The 18,640-nt window shown below is 42.0% G+C and overlaps 1 pseudogene; it reads left to right on the forward strand.

Moving 5' to 3' along the window:
* Positions 1-1,547: 1,547 nt before the first annotated feature.
* LOC138760178 (isoleucine--tRNA ligase, cytoplasmic-like) lies at positions 1,548-5,397 on the forward strand (annotated as a pseudogene).
* The last annotated feature ends 13,243 nt before the right edge of the window (positions 5,398-18,640 follow it).

Below are 18,640 nucleotides of genomic sequence, written 5' to 3' on the forward strand. Positions count from 1 at the left end.
AGCTCAAATCCAGTCTCTTACCATGGCTCCCTTGACAATCCAGTCAAGCATCAGAAATCTGGGTGAACATACACATGTGACATCTCCAGCTACATTACCTACTACAAGCAACGGTGAACAGAGCAATATATTCTCAGTCATGGAAAGGTAAAATAAAATCTCTGCATTATTAATCCAGTTAAGGTGTCTCTTTTCCATGCTGAAGAAAGAGATTCAAGTTTTTGATGGTGACCCACTTCAGTACCAAGAGTTCATTAAATCCTTTAAACACAGTATTGAAAGTAAGAACAAAAACCCCAGAGATTGTCTCTATAATCTGGAACAGTACACAAAAGGACAGCTAAGAGAACTTGTAAGGAGTTGCCTACATAGGGCCTCGGACAGAGGATACAGGAAGGCTAAATCTTTACTACAGGAATATCTTGGCGACGAGCCTAAAATTGCTATAGTTTATATGGAGAAGGCTCTTCCATGGTCGTCAATAAAACCAAATGACAGAAAGCTCAACAAGCATTCACCCTCTTTCTAAGAGGATGTTGAAATACCATGGAAGATAGCAACTGCATGCATGAGCTTGACATGCCTGCAAATATGCTAGTCATCATAAGGAAGTTGGCCTACCGGCTGAGGGATGGATATATGGAGAACTGTGGCCTATGATTTCTGGGAAAAACACAATCAAAGAGCCACCTTTAAGTATATGGTGGATTTCCTTGAAAGGCATGTGAACATTGCAACAGAGCCAGTATTTGGAAATATGACACTCGAACTATGAGAAAAAAAGTAAGGAGATCCAAGCCAGAGCCTCATCCAAGAATAAAAGGAAGTATCTTTGCCACCACTCTGATAGTTGCAGATAAGGAAAATGATAATGGAACTAAGGAAAAGGAGAGTTTTCCTGCTGTGAAGAGCTGTTTGTTCTGTGGAGGTGACATTCTTTAGAGATGTGTCGACAGTTGGAAAAGAGGGCACATAGGGAGAAAATTGCTTTCCTAAAAGATAATGGAGTGTGTTTTGGCTGATTTTGTAAAGGACAGATCAGCAAAAATTTTGCAGGAAGCGACTCAGCTGGGGGGGCGTGGCAAGATGGCATAGGACGAAGACGTGGGAATTCATCTTTCTCTGACTGGACTGTTTAAAACTCGAATTTACAGGACTGATTATAAACTAAACACTTTAAATAATTTATTTTAACTTCTGAGAATGAAAGAAACAAGAAAAGGGAAACTACAGCAATCAAAAACACTACATTTTAAACCATTGGAAAAAAAACGGAAGAATTTAAGCCTACCGAGCAACTGAAGCCTTGAGAGCGATTTTTGATGAATCCGAAACCGCAACGTATATCTTCAGCAAGATCAAATGAAGTGTTGGTGCCCTCTATGCGTACAATGACGCAAGATGGCACCAGCACTGCTTCCCTGGCGTCGATCCAGGACAGTCGCAGGAGCTCCGCGTGGGGAGTGGCACGTAGCGTGAATGAACACGGGGGGGCCCGGAGAGATGAGCTTTTACATGCAAGTGCGCTATAGGGCCAGTTGGTGCGCATGGAAGTGTCTCTCCAAGAGGCCCATTCTCACGTGACTGGTGCGATCGGCTGCACTCCAGTACGCACATACGCAAAGCACTGGACCGGGTCCAGGCTGCAGGGGGCCTACTCACCGTCAGGCTGACGAAGTCGGCTCGACATGGAGGGTGATCCTCACTCGTAGTCAGGTGGCCAGGAGTGAAAAGCTGGTGCCTGAAGAAGATGAAGAAGAAATAGAAGAAGATTTTAATGAAGAGAAACAAGAATGACTTTTGGCAGCATCTAATATTATTGAAGGTACATCTCGAACTCTGAAGATACCTTCTCCTTATAAATCACCAAGTTTATTAAGTCATTTGCCTGGCCCCGATATGGTAACTATGTTTGAGGAATTAACAAAGCAAAATGAGAATATGATGGAATATATGTCTCAATAGTTTGCTGATGTTAAAGAGAGAAAGTCAGATATGTCTGGTGAAATTGCTTCATTGAAATTGGACATTAATATGTGTCTGTCTATTGTTGATGTGGTTCAAAGTAGGGTGAAGAATGTTGAAGATAGAGTTGATGAGATTGAAGAATCGATTACTGGATGGCAAGTGGAGAAGAAAAATTTTCTGCAGAAAATGGATGGACTGGAAAATCAGAGTCGTCGGAATAACGTTAAGTTAGTGGGTTTACCGGAGGGTACTGAGGGCTCAAATCCTCTAAGATTTTTTAAGGATTGGATACTGGAAGTTTTGGGATCTGAATACTTTCCAGAAGGTCTGGAATTAGATAGGGCCCATTGTGCTTTAAGAAAGTATTTTCCAGGTCAACCACCGCGATCGATTTTACTTAGATGTCTTAGGCGTCAGAATCGGGAAATAATTTTATGTGCTGCAATTCAACAAGCTTGCATGAATCAAGCCCCAATGATGGTACAGGGTAATAAGGTTTTCTTTTATCCCGATTTAATCCCTGAAGTTATTCAGAGCTGAAAGGAATTTAATCCAGCTAAAGCGGTGTGATAGTACAGACCTATCACCAAGGTATATAGTTACGGTATCTAGAGTATGTAATGACTGTGCTTACAGCGATTGGCTGAGAGCTTAGCCACACCTACTGTCTGGGCCTTAAAGGGTTGTGTCCCTAGTCAGGTCGGATCATTCCGGACTGGTCGGCCACCTGTGAAAAGCTCCTGTCTTTTGCTAATAAAAGCCTTGGTTTGGATCAACAAGTCTTTGGTTCTTTCGACGAGCTCTACAAGCGGTGCTATGGAAGAAAGGATATAGATCCATTTTCAGAGATCCAGCGATTTTGAAGGTGTTCTATGGACAATACCAGCACAATTTTTTCAAAGGGCACAAGATGCATTAACCTTTGCTAATTCTTTGCCAGATTCCAAGTTGACGCAAGATTTTTCTCCAAAACCCTTGGTGAGCTTAAAGGTTGGAAATGGACAGGGAAGTGGAAAGGTGGAAACTGAACAATTGAGGGATTTGGAGGTGGATCTTTCTGCAACATCAAAATCCTGAATGAACTGATTTTATTATTGATGACACAGTTGTGCCAAAGTCATCAGCCACTGTTGGAGTTAACCATACCCAGTTAAAAGAGGGGGGGTACTGCGTTAGCAGTTTTTTTTAGGTGGGGGAAGTTTTTTTTGTAGTTTAGGAGGGCTGTTTTTTTTAAATATAATTTTTTTTTGGTGGAGCCTTAATTGTATTTGTATTTTTGTAAGTACCTATTTACTGTAGTTAAAATGTCTAATTTGAAGAAAAAAATTAAAAAAAGGAAGCGACTCAGCTGCAACATACATGGTTTAAGGCATCCCAGAATGCTGCACATCCTCCAAAGAAAGAAGGGAATGGAAAAGGAGCAAGCTGAAAACAAGTGGTTTTACTGGGAGTGGTGAAGACAACCGCAAACTCTCAATTGTGCCTGTACAAGTCAAGGCCAGGAAGGGGAATGCAACAGTGCCTACCTGTGTGTTTTATTGATCCAGGTAGCAGTGCATAATTTTCCACTCTGGGGCTAATGAATGTTTAATCTTCGGGGAAGGTCAAGGATTCTATTGAGAACCATGGGTCAAAGGAAGGTAATTAAAACCAGCATTGTTTCAGGCCTAAAGGTCGCTGGATTGGACTGGATTTTTGTGATCTCCCAGGCATATGCACCCGGAAGATTATGCCTGTGCATAAAGGAAGCATCCCATATCAAAACAATATCGATGGGTGGTCTCATCTGAGGAATGTTCATCAACCTGAAATTGGCTCTGAGATGGAGTTGTTGATTGGCTCAGATGCACCAAAGGCTCTGAAACCACTGGATGTAATGTGGAGTGTGGGAGACAGACTTTACACTGTCAAAACCATGCTTGGTTGACAATTAATGGACCATTAGGAGGAAAAAATAATAATGTTCTAGGGGCAGTCAGTGACAGGTGTTAATAGGATATCAGTTGTGAAACTTGATGAGCTGTGGGAACAGCAGTTAAGGACTGACTTGCCTGAGTATTTCAGTGACGACCAAGGACCTTCAAGAGACCACAACCAGTTCTTGGATTTTGTCTCAAAATCTGCCACGTTAGTTGATGGGCATTATTGCACTGGATTACCTTTAAAAGAAAATCCTATGAAGGTGTTGGCTAATTCCGTGGACACAAAGTCTGATCTGAATATTCCCGAAACCAAGCGCTGTTCTATGAAAAGCCAAAGGGCATGGGGAAGTGTGACTGCTGTAGTGCACAGAGGCAGTTAGGCACTACCAAAAAACCCTCCCCCCCCCCCACCGCCGCTGAGTGAGTTTTAGAGTAGAAGAGTGTGCCCACATGTGGTTAACCAATGCCCTCCACTAACACTCGCTCTGGTGCCGATCCTGCCAGAACGTAAGACTCTTGGTCGATCTATAAATAAGGAGACACAAAGCATTCACTACCTCATGCTTCCACAAGTAAGGAAATCTGTTATTGATGAACGTATGCAGGCAGCAGTCACCAAAATGCAGTCAGTTATTTAGCTTGGAAGAGTGATACAAGATAGAAAGACTCTTCCTGTTAAGTACCCTTTGAAAAAATTTGTGGTTATTCACCAGGATTCAGAAGCACTGAAAGAAATCAGATCCCTGGAAAAATATATTCTGGAGGAACTAAATGTTCATCAGCTGACATTATCCACAGACAAAGACAAGAATGGCATTTGGCTTAGGGCAGAATCAGATCACATGGTGTTGGGAAATCATCTGAAGGGAGCATTTAAGTCTGTTGCTGCAGAGTTACCTGTTGAAGAACAAGCATCATACTAATGGAGGGACAAGAACTTCATATGGAAAATCTGCATCTAATGAATAGATTTGATGCAAGTAAAAGCAAAAGTGTTCAGTACGAAGCCCATTCTGATGTTCAAGCTTTGGTCTTTTAGATGTCACACCTGACCAATCAATGCTGGATGAAGGAGTTTCAGAAAGGTGATAAATTGTATCCAAAAGCTTTGAAAAAAGGCCCATATTGTGCCTCAAAAAAGATCATGATTTATTATAGTTCCAAACCAACAGAAGCATATTTGGATAACATTATTAAGAATCACACTGATTTTATCTTGGGAACAGTAGAAGCCTCACTGAAACGCTATCCTGTAACAAATTCTGGTGAAGTGATCATGCAAGAAAGAATACATTTGAAGAGATTGAATCTTGATTTGACTGTTGTGAAAGGCACCTCAGATGCAGGTGCTTTACCTTTGGGCCCAATCTGTGAATCAGTCAATGTCAAGATTAATGTAGATGGGAAAAAGGCTAGACAATGCCATGTTCGGATCAAGGCCAAAACCGGCTCTCTGAACACACCCATCAACAAGATCTGCCTTCTACAGGAGATGGAGGAAATTTGACAAGCCCAAACTGGCTTTATTTTGTTGTCTTCTGGACCTTGCTCCTTCCCACTACACAGACAACAGACTTTACTGGCCTAGAGTGATGGTTAAGATCACTGTTTCCAAGGCTATGTGCTGGTAACCTCTGGCCTATGAAGAATGAATAAAAAGATCTACACAATATTGGAATTTACTTTATTTGATTGTTATTTATAATTGTGTAATTATTATTTGAGATAATAATTAGGGGCTGGTGTAAGAGCCAAAGGCTTGTTGTTTACCATTTTCGGGTTGGCTGCGGGAGTTAGTGGTGTCCCAAGGTCTGGAGGTTGTGTGAGTTCTGTTTGTTTCAGTGCGCACATGCTATTCACTGGGGGTTGGTGCATGCACAAGGTTTTCAGGCAGTTGGCAGTTAGTTAGCCCATGTTGACTACATCCTGGTGCGAGAAAGTGACAAACGAGATGTGCTCCACACCAGGGTCATGCCTAGCGCGGAATGCCACACTGACCACCGGCTGGTTCGCTGCAAGCTCAACCTTCACTTCAAGCCAAAGCCCAGGAACAATAAAGCCCCCAGAAAGAGGTTCAATGTTGGAAACCTGCAGTCAGACGAAGCGAGAGGAAACTTCCAGGCAAACCTCAAAGCAAAGCTCGACGATGCAACCCGCCTCACGGACCCGTCCCCTGAAACCCTCTGGGATCAGTTGAAGACTACCATACTGCAATCCACTGAAGAGGTACTGGGCTTCTCCTCCAGGAAAAACAAGGACTGGTTTGACGAAAACAGCCAGGAAATCCAGGAGCTGCTGGCAAAGAAGCGAGCTGCCCACCAGGCTCACCTTACAAAGCCGTCCTGTCCAGAGAAGAAACAAGCCTTCCGTCGCGCATGCAGCCATCTTCAGCGCAAACTCCGGGAGATCCAAAATGAGTGGTGGACTAGCCTCGCCAAACGAACCCAGCTCAGCGCGGACACTGGCAACTTCAGGGGTTTCTACGAGGCTCTAAAGGCTGCGTACGGCCCCTCACCCCAAGTCCAAAGCCCGCTGCGCAGCTCAGACGGCAAAGTCCTTCTCAGCGACAAGATCTCCATCCTCAACCGATGGTCAGAACACTTCCAATCTCTTTTCAGTGCCAACCGCTCAGTCCAAGATTCCGCCCTGCTCCAGCTCCCTCAACAGCCCCTAAGGCTAGAGCTGGATGAGGTTCCCACCCTGGATGAGACATATAAGGCAATCGAACAACTGAAAAGTGGCAAAGCAGCAGGTATGGATGGAATCCCCCCAGAAGTCTGGAAGGCTGGCGGCAAAACTCTGCATGCCAAACTGCATGAGTTTTTCAAGCTTTGTTGGGACCAAGGTAAACTACCTCAGGATCTTCGTGATGCCACCATCATCACCCTGTACAAAAACAAAGGCGAGAAATCAGACTGCTCAAACTACAGGGGAATCACGTTGCTCTCCATTGCAGGCAAAATCTTCGCTAGGATTCTACTAAATAGAATAATACCTAGTGTCGCCGAGAATATTCTCCCAGAATCACAGTGCGGCTTTCGCGCAAACAGAGGAACTACTGACATGGTCTTTGCCCTCAGACAGCTCCAAGAAAAGTGCAGAGAACAAAACAAAGGACTCTACATCACCTTTGTTGACCTCACCAAAGCCTTCGACACCGTGAGCAGGAAAGGGCTTTGGCAAATACTAGAGCGCATCGGATGTCCCCCAAAGTTCCTCAACATGATTATCCAACTGCACGAAAACCAACAAGGTCGGGTCAGATACAGCAATGAGCTCTCTGAACCCTTCTCCATTAACAATGGCGTGAAGCAAGGCTGTGTTCTGGGACCAGCCCTCTTTTCAATCTTCTTCAGCATGATGCTGAACCAAGCCATGAAAGACCCCAACAATGAAGACGCTGTTTACATCCGGTACCGCACGGATGGCAGTCTCTTCAATCTGAGGCGCCTGCAAGCTCACACCAAGACACAAGAGAAACTTGTCCGTGAACTACTCTTTGCAGATGATGCCGCTTTAGTTGCCCATTCAGAGCCAGCTCTTCAGCGCTTGACGTCCTGCTTTGCGGAAACTGCCAAAATGTTTGGCCTGGAAGTCAGCCTGAAGAAAACTGAGGTCCTCCATCAGCCAGCTCCCCACCATGACTACCAGCCCCCCCACATCTCCATCGGGCACACAAAACTCAAAACGGTCAACCAGTTTACCTATCTCGGCTGCACCATTTCATCAGATGCAAGGATCGACAATGAGATAGACAACAGACTCGCCAAGGCAAATAGCGCCTTTGGAAGACTACACAAAAGAGTCTGGAAAAACAACCAACTGAAAAACCTCACAAAGATAAGCGTATACAGAGACGTTGTCATACCCACACTCCTGTTCGGCTCCGAATCATGGGTCCTCTACCGGCACCACCTACGGCTCCTAGAACGCTTCCACCAGCGTTGTCTCCGCTCCATCCTCAACATCCATTGGAGCGCTTACATCCCTAACGTCGAAGTACTCGAGATGGCAGAGGTCGACAGCATCGAGTCCACGCTGCTGAAGATCCAGCTGCGCTGGATGGGTCACGTCTCCAGAATGGAGGACCATCGCCTTCCCAAGATCGTGTTATATGGCGAGCTCTCCACTGGCCACCGTGACAGAGGTGCACCAAAGAAAAGGTACAAGGACTGCCTAAAGAAATCTCTTGGTGCCTGCCACATTGACCACCGCCAGTGGGCTGATAACGCCTCAAACCGTGCATCTTGGCGCCTCACAGTTTGGCGGGCAGCAACCTCCTTTGAAGAAGACCGCAGAGCCCACCTCACTGACAAAAGGCAAAGGAGGAAAAACCCAACACCCAACCCCAACCAACCAATTTTCCCCTGCAACCGCTGCAATCGTGTCTGCCTGTCCCGCATCGGACTTGTCAGCCACAAACGAGCCTGCAGCTGACGTGGACTTTTTACCCCCTCCATAAATCTTCGTCCGCGAAGCCAAGCCAAAGAAAAGATAAAGAAAGCCCATGTTGACTAGTAAGGCAGGATAGACAGTGGATAAGTTTGATTCTGATATTTTCTGTTGACTGTTACCTAGATTGATCTTTGCACGTTACGTTACCAAAGAGACTGGTCGTTACCATTAGTCATGGTAGCAAGGACATTATCATTACCACATTGCAATGATCATTACCACATTATGAGTTCCTTTGTGTTCACTAATAAACAATTTAAAACGCATCTGGACTTCGCTAGGAATTTATTCAAATGCATCACAGGGAAGAGCCCACTTAGGCTCTGAGTAGCTTTTTTAAAGGATAGTAGTTGCTACACTAAGGTTTTGGTGATGTCTCTTACTGTTTTATTCTTGTTTTTCACCCTCATTGGACAGTCATTGGTCTGGTCCTTAGTTGATAAATGGCAACTACAGACTCCGAAGGTGATCAAAAGCTTAGAAGCAAGCCTAGCTCTCTTATACCTGCACCAATGAAGCAATTAAACATGCTTGAGTAAGCACAAATACCTATGAAGCCAAATTTCACAAATACTATGGTGCCCTGAAACAGGAAAACTATGCATAAAAAGTGCTCTAATTTCTACATGGATAAACCAAAATTTATACAAACAAAATCTGGAATATGCACTTCAATCATTTTGAATTGTTTGATTATAAAGTTAAAACTGTGGAGCATAGGGGCAAATAAAAGAAAAAAAATGTTTTTTTTGCAAATATTTTGTATATATTCCTACCAAAAAAAAACCTAAATCCTTCCTACCTTGTAACCCTCTATTTTTCTTTCATCGATGTGCTTTTCGAGAAGTCTCTTAAATGCCCTGAATGTTCCAGCCTTCAACACCACCTCTGACAAGGCATTCCAGGCACCCACAACTCTTTGTGTTAAAAAAAAATCACCCCTAATGTTTCACCTAAACTTTCCACACTTCACTTTGTACACATATCCTCTGGTGTTTGCTACTCCCAATCTGGGAAAAAGGTGCTTGCTGTCTATTTTATCTATGCCTATCAAAATCTGTTGACCTCTATGAAGTCACCTCTCGTCCTTCTACACTCCAAAGAGAAAAGCCCTAACTCTACTAACTTTGCCTCATAAGACTTATTTTCCAATCCAGGCAACATCCTGGTAAATCTCCTCTGCATCCTCACCATAGCTTCCACATTCTTCCTATAATGAGGCTCTCCTATTTTAAAAATCTTTTTTCTATTCACAGGCACAGCACAGATTATTTTCAGAATTATTATGAAATAAGGATGACTAAGCAGACAAACAAAAACAAAGTAGGAAATGTGCCTTTATTAAAAAAGGGCTGCAGGGAAAAACCTGCGATCTATAGGCCAGTAAGCCGAGGTTGGTAAGTTACTTGAGAGTATTCTGGGGAATATGTATGAACTTGGATGGGCAAGGGCTGAGTAGCGATAGACAGCATTGTTTTGTATGTGGTAGGTCACGTCTCAGAAATCTGACTGAGGTTTTTGAAGGCATTATCAAAAAGGTTGATAAGGGCAGAGTTGTAGATGTTGTATATATAGATTTCAGCAAGGCATTTGATAAGGACCCACACGGTAAGCTGTTCTGGAAGGTTAGATCTCATGGGATCCATAATGAGAAAGCAGAATGGATGACACTGAAGTGTCCGATATTGTAGATATTGAAGTTGGTTGCTAGAAAATGCAGTGGGATTTTGCTCGTTGGGCAAAGAAATGATTGATAGAATTTAATACAGATAATATTATTGTTGGGAGATCTAACATGGGTAGGACCTACACAGTGAATGGTAGGGATCTGGGGTATGTTGTAGAGCCATGGGATTTAAGAGAACAGGTACATGGTACCTTGAAAGCGGAGACACAGGTAGATGGGTTGGTTAAAAAGGCTTTTAGCATGTTGGCCTTATTCAGTCAAAGTATTGAGTGTAAAAGTTGAGAGGTAATGTTGCAGCTGTATAAGAGGTTGGTGAGGGCCCATTTGGAGTATTGTGTTCAGTTTTGATCACCATGTTACAGGAAATATTTTGTTAAGCCAGAGAGGGGACAGAGAATTTATGAGGATGTTTCCATGACTCGATGATCTGGGTAATTAGGAGAAATTGAGTAGGCTAGAGCTTTATTCCTTGGAGCGCTGGATGAAGTGGAGTGATCGCAGAGAGATATACAAAATCATGAGGAATAGAACACACAGTCAGGGAATAAGTAACTAGAGTACACAGGCTTAAGATGGGGGGAGGGGGGAGGGGAGAGAGAGAGAGAGAAATTTATTGAGAGGATGGAAGAGATAGTTGAGACAGGTATTATTACAATGCTTAAGAAACATTTAGGTCATGGACATGGATAGGATGGGTTGAGAGGAATGCAGGCCAAATGCAGGCTGGTGGAACTAGTACAGGTGGGGCATTTTATTAATACTGTAACTAGCAGCACAAACATGTGAATTCAAATGCTACCTGTTATCTGATTATACAAAAAAAACCTCCATCATGGTGGCAGAACTCAGTGGCCAAGCAACATCTGTGGAAGCAAAGGTGCAAGTCAACAAGTCAAGTATTCATGATATCAAAATGACCATAATTGTGACTTAATAACATAAAAGGCTTGTGGAAACAGTCTATTTCTATAAAATCCCTGAGTGTTTATTTACACCTGTCAGGGACTGGACCTGAAACCTTGATCTGGTTGACATCCAAATGATGTCAATCATTGAATTACTGGCATCAGTCACACCAAGATATTTAAAAATGTGCCTGCATTTCTTGTGTAAATGGAGAGATTTTCAGACTGTAGTGATAATGAAAAGACTGAATTCTGATTAAGGAAAATCATGGATTGTTCCAGTATAGAATGAAGTCAGTCAGCTCTTTGAGTAAGTATTCTCTTATTTTACTCTGCAATATCACTACTGATTATTCTTGCTTTCTGTTGCGTCTGAACTAACGAGAAAAGGTTGTGGTCAAATCACCAGAGTAGAGTCACACTTCAATGTTGCAAATTAAAAGACATGCAGAAGTAGATGCTTTCTTGCTTTCACTTTATTATTATGCACAGAGATAAACAGAAGAACAAAGTGAGATCTAATCTGGCGTCTCAATGGATCTCAAAATGAACTTTGAATTTTTGGAAAATTTTAATCATGAGGTCCAAAGTAACTTGTAGAATATATGGAATACATATATTTAATGTGGGCTATTCAGCTTGGAAATATTATTCTGTCATTGCTAAGGAAACTTTCCACCTGTACTGGGAGGCCCTCCATGCTGAGTAACAGTTATTTTCAAGTTCACTCCAAGTCTATACCTACATTCTGAATGGAAACAGCGTGAAAAAGATTCCAACTTCCAGATGTTGCCGAGTCTCTTGACCTCTTACTAATTGTGAGCTGCACTCTGCAGGTAGCTGGCAACAATGGCCAGATCTGAACCTTTAAATCTGCTGCATGGGACCTGTTTTGCATCACCTAAAACTGGCACTGGCTGAGCAGCAGCAACTTTTCCTGCAAATCAATGTTTTATAGAATTTATGGCTGTCATACCTCATCTTCAATATTTTATCACTCCTACAGAAAAAAAAGGAAGAGAATTAAAAAAAATAGGTGTGCAGTGCCTTTGCAAATGTAACCCAACCCTTTCAGCTTGTCTTCTGACCGCCAGTAATATTCTCAGTGTGCTGCCTTTGACCTCACATGGCCCTCGGCCGGGCTAGCACATCAGGGGAAGTGAAGTGTCACCATATTGTTGTCAGTGCAGATAAGCAACAAAGCACATGAAAGTAAACTGCTCAAGGTTTTATGAGTCAGTTAAGCTTTCGAACGTCTGAGCTGTGGATGAGTTACTATCTCCTTTGGCTAAGATTAATAATGTTGTCTCATTAGCCGCTTCCAGCACCCAATGCACCCTAGAGGGGGAAAATTGCTGGGAAATTAAAGTACTGAGAATATTTCCTTCAAATAAACTTCCCTTCCCCACTCCCATGTATTGTTGTGATTATACTTCCTTTTAGGGCGTCTGATGCAGTTCTGTTCTCTCCTGAGTCCAAAATATTTTCCTCAATTCACAGTAGTTATAGTGCACACAGTTTTACTTGGAACATATTTTTTCCCCTGCTCTTGATTTCTTTGCCAGAAGACAGTTTATGATGAAGCATGATTCCATGGATACCAGCAGTCCTTTGGTACCTCAATCTACTGATTATTCTTCATGCGTGAGATTAAACAGTGAGGGTTGGCAAGCTATCATACCATGGGGGTCAGTATGGCTGAGTTGGATCCTGTCCTCATCTCGTATCCAAATACAAGCACAACTTCCAGCAGAGATGACTGGAAGGCTGACTTGTAACCTTCCCCTCCTCCTCTCTATCTGCTGCCCCTCAACCCTAATCAACCCCACTCCCTATTGCTGGTCTAAGAACAACAAAGCCAATTGTAGCACTTCTATTCCAATTGGGTTCAGATCAGCTCTCTCCATCAAGATGGGGATCAAACTGTCTTTTTTTTAATGTATTGCACTCAGCACAGAGCAGATACTGCATTTACCAGCAATGTATTTTCATTTATTCAATTCTAATTTCTCTTTCTGTTTTAACTTTACAGAAATTTGTGTAAACCATAAATTGTAAAATTGGAACATGGTCATTCTCCAAATAAAATCTTGAGATATTGCTTATTCTAGCTTAGGCAGTCCCCAATCACAAAGCCAGAGCTCAAGAGTATTGGAGATAATATGTTGATATGAATAAGTGGCTAAGTGGATTGGCTAAGTGGTGAGTATGGATAGCAGGACATTTCAAACTGGAAAACTGTGGGTACTGGTATACCACAGGGCTTAGTGTCAGGACCATAATTATTCATAACATTTAAAAATGAATTGCAGAAAGGAAAGAAAAATGTAGCCAAATTTGTGGACAACACAATAATTGGTGAAAAAGCAAATTTCGGGGAAGAAACATCCAGTTTTAAGAAAATATTAATGGATTATTCATGCAAAAAGTTAGAAAATAGAGTACGACCTGGTAAAACGTGAAGCTGTTAACTTTGGAAGTAAGAACAAAAGAACAGATCATTATATCAATGAAAAAAAGCTACAGCATGCACTAGAATTTTAGGGGTCCTTGTACATGATACACAGAAAGTCAGTACATAAGTACGTCAATTAATAGCAAAGACCAATGCAAGGTTGGCATTTAAAGAAACTAGAGGATAAAAGCAGGAAAGTCTTACAGCAGTGAAAAAACAAGAAAAAAACAGTAAGAGACATTGCCCAAACTTTAGGATTACCAAAAGCAACAGTTTGGAACATCATTTAGAAGCAAGAGTGTACTGGTGTGCTCAGTAATCACAAAGGGACTGGTATTCCAAGGAAGAATCTCCATTGCTGATGACAAAGCAATTCTCATTATATTGAAAAATCCCCAAACGTATGTCTCATAGAGCAGGAGGCAGATGTGGATATGTCAATGACTACTGTCCACAGATGACCATCTTCAGAAATACAGAGGCTACACTGCAAGATGCAAACCATTAGTTAGCTACAGAAAGGATGGTCAGATTACAGTTTGCCAAGAAGTATTTACAAGAGCCTGCAGTACTCTGGAAAAAGGGTCTTGTAGATAGATGACAGGAAGATTAACCTGCATCATGGTGATGGTGAGCAAAGTGTGGAGGCATAAAGGAACTGCCCAAGATCCAAAGTATACCAATTTTGCCATGGTTGACATCTTGCAATGTAGCCTCTGTATTTCTGTTCATGAAGTCTTCTGTGGACAGTAGTCATTGTCGTATCAACACCTGACTCCTGATGAGAGTTTCTGATCTGTCAGATATACATTTTGGGATTTTTCTTCATTTTGATGAGAATTCCTCTCTTATCAGCAGTGGAGGTCTTCCTTGGAACATCAGTCCCTTTGTAGTCACTGAGCTCACCAGTACACCCTTTCTTCTTAATGATGTTCCAAACTGTTGATTTTAATAATCCTAAGGTTTTGGGCGATGTCTCTTACTGTTTTATTCTTGTTTTTCAGCCTCATAATAGCTTGTTTGACTTTCATTGGCACAACTCTGGTCCTCATGTGGAAAAATGGCAACTACGGACTCCATAGGCGTTCAAAAGCTTAGAAGAAAGCCTAGCTCTGGAATTCATTAAAGCTGGCCAACTATTGTCATGAGTCAGAGTGGTAAGGATTTGGCTCAACAGACTTCAGCAAGAATAGGTAAGACGTGAGGGATAGTAGGAGTTGAAATAAGAAAGGGTCATCCAATTCAAGGAGCAAAAAGGATTCAGCAGGTAGGCACAGGTAAGGGCAGGTTTTCGATATATATTTTGTTCCTCTCGTCAGAAACAGAGGAGAATGATCCTCTTGCAGAATGTGGGTTATCAGGGAAGCCAGTCATATCCCTGATGATTTAATTTGAAAGATGATGTGCATCCAGCTGCAGCTCATGACAAGCAGAGTTAAGGAACTGGAGCTGGAGTTGGATGTACTCTAGATCATTCAGGAGGCAAAGGGGGTGATTAACATTACAGGGACACTACCAGGGACAAACCGCAGCAATCTGATCTCTGGCATAGGGTCTGGTCCTGTGGCTAAGAAGGGAAGGGAGGAGATGAGGTGAGCTGTAGTGCTAGGGGATTTCATAGTTAGAGGAACAGATAAGAGGTTCTGTAAAAGAGAACAAGTATCCTGAATGGTATGTTGTCTCCCTGGTGCCAGGATCCAAGATATCTCAGATTTAGTTCACAGCATTCTCAGGAGGCAGGGTGAGCAGCCAAATGTCATGGTTCCTGTAGGGGCCAATGACATGGGTAGGAAAGGTGAGGAGGTCCTGCAAGGAGAGTTCATGAATTCGGCACTAGGTTGAAGGACAGGACCTCTAGGGTTGTGATGTCAGGATTGCTACCCATGCCAAATGCTAATTGTTAGAAATAGGAAGACAATGCAGCTTAATATGTGGCTAAAGACATGGTGCAGGAGGAAGGGCTTCAGGTTTCTGGATCATTGGGCTCTCTTCCAGGGAAGGTTGGACCTGTTTCCAATAGGACAGCTTGCATCTGAACTGGAGGGGGACTAATAACCTTGTGGGAAGGTTTGCTAATGGTGCTCCAGTGGGTTTAATCAAGATTTGCAGGGGGATGGGAACCAGAGTGCCAGATAAATAGAGGAGTGGAGGAGAGAAAGGATGATGTGAAAATTGCATGCATCATTAGAAGTTAACGAGTTGTATGTGGTGGAAATTTTCTAAAGTGCATCTATTTCAATGAAAGGAGTACTGTAGGAAAGGCAGGCAAACTTAGAGCGTGGATTGACACATGAAATTATGATATTGTGAGCATTAGTGAAACTTGGTTGCAGGAGGGACAGGATTGGGTGCTCAATGTTCCAGACTTCCATTGCTTGAGACACGATAGAATGGAGAGGGAATAGTAGAAAGGGAGAGGAGTGGTATTGCTTCTCAGGGAAAATGGTCAGGTAGGACAGACCAGAAGGCTCATCTATACTGAGGCTACATGGGTGGAGCTGAGAAATGGGAAAGGTATGACCACACTCATGAGGTTTTACAATAGTCAGCCCAATAGTTAACAAAAATTGGAGGAGAAAATATGTAAAGAGATAGCAGACAGCTGCATAGGTTGTGATAATAGGGGATTTTAATTTTCCACATATTGATTGGGACTCCTATACTGTAAAAGGACTGGATGGCTTGGAGTTTGTCAAATGTGTTCTTGAAAGTTTTCTAAATAAATATATAGAGGTACCAACTAGAGAGAATGTAATTTTGGATCTCCTTTTAGGGAATGAGATAGGACAGGTGATAGAAGTATGTGTAGGGGAACATTTTGGGTCCAGTAATCATAATGCCATTAGTTTCAAGTTAATTATGGAGAAGGTTAGTTCTGGGCCTCAAGTTGAGACTCTAAATTGGAGAAAGGCTACTTTTGAAGAAATGAGAAAGGATCTAGAATGCATGGATTGGGATTAATTGTTTTCAGGCAAAGATATGTGAGGTAATTGGAGGACCTTCAAAGATGAAATTTTAAGAGTAGAGAGTTTGTATGTTCTTCAGGATTAAAGGCAAGATTAATATCGAGGGATATTAGGGATCTGGTTTGGAAGAAGAGAGATGTGTATAGCAGGTATAGGCAAATGGAGTAAATTAGGTACTTGAGAAGTATAAAAAATGCAAGATAAACCTCAAGAAATAAGTCAGGAAGGCAAAAAAAAAGACAAGAAGTTGCTTTGCCAGACAATGTGAAGATCTGAGATGCTGGGTGAACTGTTGAGTTTATCCAGCACTTCAGGAGAACCAGGAATGACCACCTTCCACTATACATTAATAATTAATTTGTGGAAAGAGTAGAGAGCACCAGGTTCCTCAGATCCCACTTAAGATGTGACTTATTCTGGACACACAACATCTCCTCACTTGTCTGGAAGGTACAACAGTGCAGTCACTGTTGCACCATCCTGTCAACGTTCTATAGGAGCTCTATCAAAAGCGTTCTGGTCAGCTGTATCACAGTCGTTGCTGTAGAGCTTTGGTTCAGAGGTTAATCCACATGACAATAAGAAAGGATCTCTGAGGTCTCTCCCCCACCACCCCACCCCATTGATGTGATTTACTGGGACCGTTGCTTGAAGAAGGCATCCAAAATCATTGAGGGGCCCTACCATCCCACACACATCTTTCAGCTATCCCATAGGAAAAAGATGCAGGAGTATTAGAGACAGATCCACCAGGCTGAGGAACTGTTTCTTCCTGGTCAGTGAGACTGCTGAACAACTGAATGAACTGCTCATACTAACCCTCCGAGACTCTACTATTTATTAAACAATATTTTATTCTTATATATGTGCTACATATGCATTGTTTGTCTGTATGTGTGTTATGTCTGGTTGTATATTTGCCTGCTTTTGCACTGAGGACTGGAGAATGCTGTTTCATCGGGTTGTACTTTTTACAATCAGATGATAAGACTGGACATTGAAGATTTTGCTTCCTGAAAACTTCTGGATGTATTTTATGGATCACAAATATCTCCTTAAAGTTTTTCTATCATATACCTATTTAGACATAATCTATTTTTGTGATTTCCTGTCATTATTTTAAGATGACTTCAAGCTTGTAAATCCATGAAGTGCAATATGTCATTGAAAATTCATTGTCTGCATTTGGTTTTGGGCTTCTTCCCTACTGATCTTGGAGGAGTCAGTGATGAACATGGTGAAAGATCTCACCAGGACATTGTGACCATGGAAAAGTGGTATCAGGGCAACTGGAATCCATCAATGGTTGCCGACAATTGTTGGACACTGACACAAGAGGCATCAGATGCTGAGTACAAACTAAAATCAGCAGCAAAACATTTCTAGGAAAGTTGAACTAATGCAATGTGTCAGCAAAATTCAATAAAAGTAAATTTAATGTTTCTCCAAATTCCTACATGATTCAGCAAATCTGAAATTATCTTTGTGTTCATCTTGAAGTTGACTATCAAAATCCCCAATTTCTCTTCAGGAAGCAAACTTTTTGAAAAAATTGTTGCCCAGTTTAATAAACCGAACTTGAACTTGAACTTGTATTGCCCTTTGGTACTTTCTGTACCAGTGTTCTCCACATTACAGATATTACAGCTAATCCTCATTGTCATCTCCATCAGGGCATTTTGCACTGATTGCCAGACTGCATTCTGCGTCATTTCAGGGTGACATTGAGAGTATGTACAGGTGACAAGACAGCAGTATGTATGGAATCACTCCCTTTCTGACCTGATTTTCAGAGAATTTTCGGTATAATGAGAAAGTAGGGTCTTAGGAGTGGCAGAAAGATTAATGGAACAAATTTTAAAAATCACTAAAATAATGTATGCTTACAAATTCTCAAAATATATAATTAAAAAAGGATGACAGGACATTAATCTCCATTTAAAAACAAGGAATTGCAATGAGGTGGAAGTGACATATTGGAGTGGGCAATGATGCTGGGGCTAAAATCATTCAATTACAAAAAGTTTAAGTTTGTTCGTACAAAAATGAGAATGTTCAATAGAGGTCAACTAGAGCTATTTATGATGATCAAAGGAACTCAGAGTGTTCATCAAAACAGCGTCCTCTTGTGGGCAAGCACAGAAGAATATGGCAGAACTTATGAACCATTGTCCTGACTATTAACTTTCAACCAAAGGTTGATGAAACTGCTCGGAAACTGAATCCTGTAGCACCATGACTTTGTGCACTATATAATTTAGGTTATAAAAATAATGAAATGT

Source organism: Narcine bancroftii, chromosome 1 (genome assembly GCF_036971445.1).
Source record: "Narcine bancroftii isolate sNarBan1 chromosome 1, sNarBan1.hap1, whole genome shotgun sequence".
NCBI classification, from domain to species: domain Eukaryota; kingdom Metazoa; phylum Chordata; class Chondrichthyes; order Torpediniformes; family Narcinidae; genus Narcine; species Narcine bancroftii.